General features: G+C 40.4%; 1 pseudogene; it reads right to left on the bottom strand.

Annotated features, from left to right (window-relative positions):
- Positions 1–2,765: 2,765 nt before the first annotated feature.
- On the bottom strand, positions 2,766–4,205 carry LOC134380936 (serine/threonine-protein kinase MARK2-like; annotated as a pseudogene).
- Positions 4,206–6,978: the final 2,773 nt, after the last annotated feature.

Here is a 6,978-nt window from a genome sequence, read left to right as displayed (position 1 = left end):
CATCTTAGATGGCACAAACAGAGAATATATCTATCACTGCAAAAAGTTCCTTAGGATAGAGCTGCCTTAGAGAAACTACTTTTGGTAATATTTCAATCATTTGCAAAGTAAATAGTCACATTCAGACTAATTACCTTTGAAAATCTGGATGCTAACATAGCCAGGTTATTTAAATAGTCATAAAAATATGATACTCTCTGGTACAGCCACCCATTTTATAAATATTTAAAATAGTCTATGTTTAAATGAAAATTGTGTTTGGCAAAATTAAACATTGGGACTAATGAATCAACACGATTACATAGGTATGCCATTTTATTACCTCTCTCTCCTGGCACACTAATAAAATGTTTTAAGTGCTATAACTCCACAACATGAAGAGAGCAAACAAAGACCATCAGTGGACAAGAGAATTGAAAAATTGTCTGAAATACAGAAAAGTGACCATGAGAACTGGAGAAAGCAGCAGCCTATATTTTATATATATATATATATATATATATATATATATATATATAGTACTTGGAGGGATAGAAGGCTCCAGTCTCCATACTTTGAAACACCAGATACAAAGGAAGTCAGCAGAGAGTTGTGCAGAAGAATGGAGAGATTTATTAGAAGTCCACATATAGAATTGTTGGTTTGAGAGGGCCCACTGCATGCTTGGCACAATGATGGAAAGATTACTTATGTCTATGTTATTGAGATACTTCAGAACATCAAGGTGAAGAGAATATTGAGAGAGAAAGGATCACATTAAAAAGAATAAGAAACAGCCTAGCAAGAAACTTATCAGCAACTAGAAGGTAATGGTGCAAAAGTCTCAAGGTTCTTTGTCAGGTGTGAAGGCAGGATAAAGACATTTTCAGACACATACAATTCAGAGTTTACCTACTATACACGCTTTCCTAGGAAGTCACTAGAAGTGCTCCAGCAAAGCAAGGGAGCACGAGTTCATACGTTCTGGAGGTGGACTGAATTGTGGTTTCCTATTGCTCACTTCTTCCCTGCTATCGACACATACATCCAAGCCTTTGCACTGCCTCCCACCAGTGTAGATGGAATACTTTGCCCACTCCTTTATATTACATCAGCCATGGGATTTGCTCCAGCTAATGAAACATTAGTGGATGCAACCCCAGCAGAGGCTTTAAATGTGCTTATTTGGCTTGTCTTGGTTTCTTTCTCTCTCTTCTGTCATAAGAAAAGCATGCTCCAGAAAGCTGCTGACACTGATTTAAAGACACATGGAGCAGTCTTGAACTCAACCCATAGTTTGAAACAGAGTGAGAAAATTAAATGTTTGTTGTTTCCACTGAGATTTCAGGGTTGCTTGTTAAGTAGCATTATGGCTACATAGCATTTTTGTAGTGATAACTAATTAATAAATTTTCAAGAACAACCAATCCAATCTACAAGATCAGTGACATCCTATCCCAGAATAATAGCTGTGCAGCAGGCCAAAAAGCAACTGACCCAGTCTGAAACAGGAGCATTAATGGCTCTGGAAGAAGGATCTCTGGGCAATAAGTAGAATTAATAGAACAGAAAGCATAATTGAGATCTTGGGAATATAGTAAAGGCAACTGGAAGAGTACAAAAATGGGAAATCGATTCCAGCTGGATTCTAGGAGCATGGGATCATGACCTTGGAACCTGTAGCAAGGTATCTTTATCCTATCACATTATTAGCTCTGCATAAACTGTTTTTATGTAGATGTAATTAATAAAACTCCACTTATAATTTTTTTTCCTTTTAACCATTGGACAAATTATAAATCAGAAGGTAAAGGTTTATAAAAACAAATATAAAAGTAAAAATATCACTGATAGCAACTGCAGGGATGGGGAGAGTAGGGGGAGGATGAGAGTTCTAACACTCATTTTATGGAATGGGAGACAGGTGGCAGGGGAAAAGTGGCGATGTAGGGATGTCACGTAGACTGCAGTTGCAGTGGCAACCACAGAAGGAATGAGAATGGTGCTATATCCCAACATTGTAAAAGATGTAAATTCTCATCAATTGTGTCAGAAAGTCAACAGCCAATATCTAAAGTAGATAAGTCAAGGAATAACAATATAAACATTTTATTTAGGACTAGCTAGGGCCAGCTGGCCTCTCTTGTCTCCCAGGTGGCTTCTGGAAGTCCTTTAGAGCTTAAGCTCAGCAGTTATTTTTGAGACAATGTGTTTGAAAGCCATGGAGGTGTTGATATTCTCTTAGTTTGAACCCTTTGGAGAAAACACAGGGTTTGCCCACCTCTATCCTCCACTGTATGAAGCCCTCCCAGCTGGGCCGTCCATGCACACACAGCAAGGTGTACCTCTTGCACAGCTCTCAACTATAGCTGTTTGCATGTAACACCTGGCCTATTTCCCATACCATCTGCTTGGGCTTAATGGAGCTCAGTTTATGCTCCATGTATAGTGCAGGGAGTCAGGCTTAACGCCTCAGAATTCATTCTTGTATGTAGGAGGGTACTTCAAGAAATTTGTGGAAAAAATGGAATTGAAAGATAATATGAATGTTTCCATGAGCTTTCTGAAGTACCCTCATATTACTGCCTCAGCTGGCCACGATATGAGATTTGATCATCTTCACTCTACTTTCAGCTTCATGCCAGTTCTTTCTGGCTGATTTGAAACAAACATAACTGAAGATGAAGGTGAAGAACCTGCCAGCAGCCCCACGAAGGCCCTGGCTATTGCCAAAGTGACAGACTAGAGTCACATGGATGGGCAAATTCTGCTGGTTGAGTACCTGTTCAGGTGGCCCAGTGTGGAGGTAGTTTCCTTTGGAGGATAACCTTGGGGAAAGTTGGTTCTGTCTGGGCTCTGCTGCTGTGCTGGTTGTGAGTGTAGAAGGAGGCCACAGAGCCATGCTGGGAGGCTGTGCTGGAGGTGGTGGTCTTCCTCTCCAGGCTGGGGGGGCGGGGCGGACTGGCAGGCACTTTGGCTATGCTGCTGACCTTCCATCCTGACTCCCGGTCCTCCTCAAGCTGATGATTTTTTGAGTTGCTACACAGAATATTCTTAGAGTAGGAATGAAAGGTGGGAGAGGCAAGCTCACTGAAACTGCTGCCTTGTGTGGGCAGAGCCCCTATGCTGCATCTTGCCACATGGGGAAGGAGTGCAGCTATTGCTGGGATCAGCTAAAGGCAGGGCCTTCAGGGGGATGGTGTAGCCCTCCAGCTCAGACATCTTGTAGCCCAAGAGCAGACAGTAGCCATCACTTCACTGTACTTCTGACTCATCGTTGAGTCCTGGATCTCTTTCCACGTGTAATGTATGGACACCACCAACTTAATCTGCCAGGGTCCTTGCAGTAGGAAATGGCTGGACGTAAGGTTTTGATTCATCCTCACTTCCCATGTTCATCTATGGGTCCTTCATGATTTCCTCTAAAGTGTCTCTCCTGCTGGGGTTAAAGGTGAGGAATTTCTTGAGCAGGATTTCATACTCCATGGACATGTAGAAAGGAATGTGATATATTCTTCTTAGAACCTGCTCCCCCAGCTCCTTTAAATTCTGTCCATCAAAATGCAGAGACCCGCTGACCAGCATAGAGCGGATGACTCCTGGCTCCATGCATCCACTGTGGGACCATAGTACTTTTGGCCCTGGAAGAGTTCTGGGGCAGCATAAGAGCTGCCACAGGAGGTACCCAGCTTGTAGCCAAAGGTGAACTCATGTTGAAACAAAAGTCAGCAAGCTTGATGATTATGTCAGCATCCAAAGCAGGTTTTCTGACTTTGAGTCCCTATGAACAATAGCCTTCTGGTGGCAGCAGGCACAGCAGACACTCTCTGGTGGAATTTGCCCCAGGCCTCTTTCTCACTCATGCTGCCATGATCTGTTAGGTACATGAACACCTCCCTCCACTACCACACTCCATGACAAAGGACAGTGCTTCCTCCTTGATCACTTCAAATAATTTCACGATATTGGGGTGATTGAGGCCTTCATTATATGGACTTCACAGTATAGTCTCTGGAGGCTGGAGGAATTCAATTGAGTCTTGTTAATGATTTTCACAGCCACCTCTTTCCCAGTCAGGGTGTGCTGGGCCAGTCTACCTCAGCAAAGTTACCCTTGCCAAGGGTCTTGCAGAACTGGTGGTTGCCAGTATGGGTCTCCTCAACAGAAATGGCTGAGAAGCCTGGCAGCATGTTTGACTTACTGCTGAGCTTGGAGGCAAGGTGTCCCATGGTCAGCTTGAACTGGGAAAAGCTGGTGAGAGGCATGATCCAAATGACTTCAAAAGAAAATGAGGTCCAAAGTCCACCTGACACACTGATTGTTACAATGGAACTAATACACAATACAAGACAAAAACAAAAACAAAAACAAACTAAAGAAAAAAAGAAAAGGGGAAGATAAAGGAAAAAAAGAAAAAGAAGAAAACAAGCAACCCAATTAAAAACTGGGCAAAAGAGCTAAGTAGGCATTTCTCTAAGGAAGATATACAAATGGCCAACAGATATATGAAAAAATGCTCAACATCACTCAGCATCCGGGAAATGCAAATCAAAACCACATTGAGATACCATCTAACCCCAGTTAGGATGGCTAAAATCCAAAAGACTCTGAACGATAAATGCTGGCGAGGTTGCGGAGAAAAAGGAACTCTCATACATTGTTGGTGGGACTGCAAAATGGTGCAGCCTCTATGGAAAATGGTATGGAGTTTCCTCAAACAATTGCACATAGATCTACCATACGACCCAGCTATCCCACTGTTGGGAATATACCCAGAGGAATGGAAATCATCAAGTCGAAGGTATACCTGTTCCCCAATGTTCATCGCAGCACTCTTTACAATAGCCAAGAGTTGGAACCAGCCCAAATGTCCATCATCAGATGAGTGGATATGGAAAATGTGGTACATCTACACAATGGAATACTACTCAGCTATAAAAACGAATGAAATACTGCCATTTGCAACAACATGGATGGACCTTGAGAGAATTATATTAAGTGAAACAAGTCAGGCACAGAAAGAGAAATACCACACGTTCTCACTGATTGGTGGGAGCTAAAAATTAATATATAAATTCACACACACACACACACACACACACACACACACACCGGGGGGGGGCGGGAAGAAGATATAACAACCACAACTACTTGAAGTTGATACGACAAGCAAACAGAAAGGACATTGTTGGGGGGGGAGGGAGAAGGGAGGGAGGTTTTGGTAATGGGGAGCAATAATCAGCCACAATGTATGTCGACAAAATAAAACTTAAAAAAAAAAAAAATTTTAAAAAAAAACAGTAAAAATAAATAAATAAATAAATAAATAAATAAATAAATAAAATAAATAAAAATGCTAAAAGAGTGAATGTTTAAAAAAAAGAAAAGAAAACAAAGAACAAATGAAAAAAGAATAATAAATAAAAGTGAGTAAATCAAGAAAAAATAGGAAAAAGGAAAAAAGAAAAAAGTAAGAAACAGGGGGAAAAAAGGAGTACAGAAAAAAAAAAAGAAAGAAAGAAAGAAAAAAACAACAAACAAAATAAACAAAAAGCCAAAGAGAAAAAAGGTTAACTGTTGTCAAAGTCCCTCAGGTTACCAAAAACCAGCTTCCCAAGCTGGAAGGACCGAATATCTAGGCCCAGCCACAAGTATCTACAGGTGCTTGGAATTTCATAAAAATGACTTCTTATGAGATCATAGCAAGATATAGATCTATCACAACTAGGGACAAAACACAGTGGTTTTCTTATTTTGGGTCTTAAGAATTGTTTAACCTTTAATAAAAGGGGAGGGAGATGGAGAGGGATGCCAAAGAGCTTTTTGTTTATGTGGGTTATAGCAACCTATATTTACCTTATTAGAAATTAAAACCTATAGGATGCTTCAGTAGCCTTTTCATTTGTTGTTTGAAAAGCTATAATAAGTTTTGGCTTTTAAAGAGCTCATAATGTCTACACTGAAAATATTTTTTTTAATTTTTTATTTTAACATCTCAATATACATTGTAGTTGATTTTCATGATCCTTTACCCATTCCTCTTCCCCCCTCCCCCTCTCCCCTCCCTACCCCACATCATATCTGTTCACTTGTCTGAAAAAGTTACACTGAAAATATTTAATTCTGTTTTATATAAACTCTGAAGGACTTGTCCCAAAATGATGTCACAACTTAACTGGCATCATGATACTACAGGGTACTTCAGAAAGTTTGTGGAAAAAATGGAATTGAAAGATAGAAATCTTTTCATAAACTTTTTGAAGTACCCTCATATATGAAAATGTAACAACTATAAAGCTGAGGGTGAGATAGCTTTCATCAATCAGTATTTTCCTTTCTTCTTTCCAGTTATGCCCAATTTCTGGAGTAGATTCCTCCTTTCTGCAAGCCAGAGAACTTGCTATGTGCATTTCCGTATCTTAAAGATATATTTAAAATACAGAGGTTGCAGCTGTGGTTCGAGAAAGAAAGTCTTCTACTCTTTGTTTTTTAAGCCAACAATCTATCATGTTCAGTGTTCGTATTATTTACCTTGGCAGGAGTGGAGTGGGGTGGGGGTGGGGGGTTCCAGGTGCTGGGAATGGTGCCAGTACCCAGGGGAGGGAACTGAGAGGGCCTTTCATTTATTCCTTCTTTAAGGCCCTTCCTTTCTTTATGTAGATCTGAGTTTCCAACCTGTATCTTTTTCTTTCTTTCTGAAAAACTTCTTTTAATATTTCTCACCACACAGATCTCCTGGTGACAAATTTCTTCACTTTTTGTTTGTCCGTGAAGTCTTTATTTCTTCTCCACTTTTGAAAGACAATTTCACTAGATACAGAATTCTAGGTTGGTGGTTTTGTTCCTTCTTGCTTGCATAGCTTCCAAGGGGATATCTGATGTAATTCTTACTCTGTTTCTCTACAAATAAGGTGGTTTTTCCCCCCTCTGGCTTCCTTCAAGGTTTTCTTTGAACTTCTGCCGTTCAAACGTGACATGCCTAGGTGTAGATTTTTTCGG

This window comes from Cynocephalus volans, chromosome 6 (assembly GCF_027409185.1).
Source record: "Cynocephalus volans isolate mCynVol1 chromosome 6, mCynVol1.pri, whole genome shotgun sequence".
NCBI classification, from domain to species: Eukaryota; Metazoa; Chordata; class Mammalia; order Dermoptera; family Cynocephalidae; genus Cynocephalus; species Cynocephalus volans.
The sequence above is the reverse complement of the archived record's forward strand: the minus strand, read 5'-3'. Positions and strand labels throughout refer to the sequence as shown.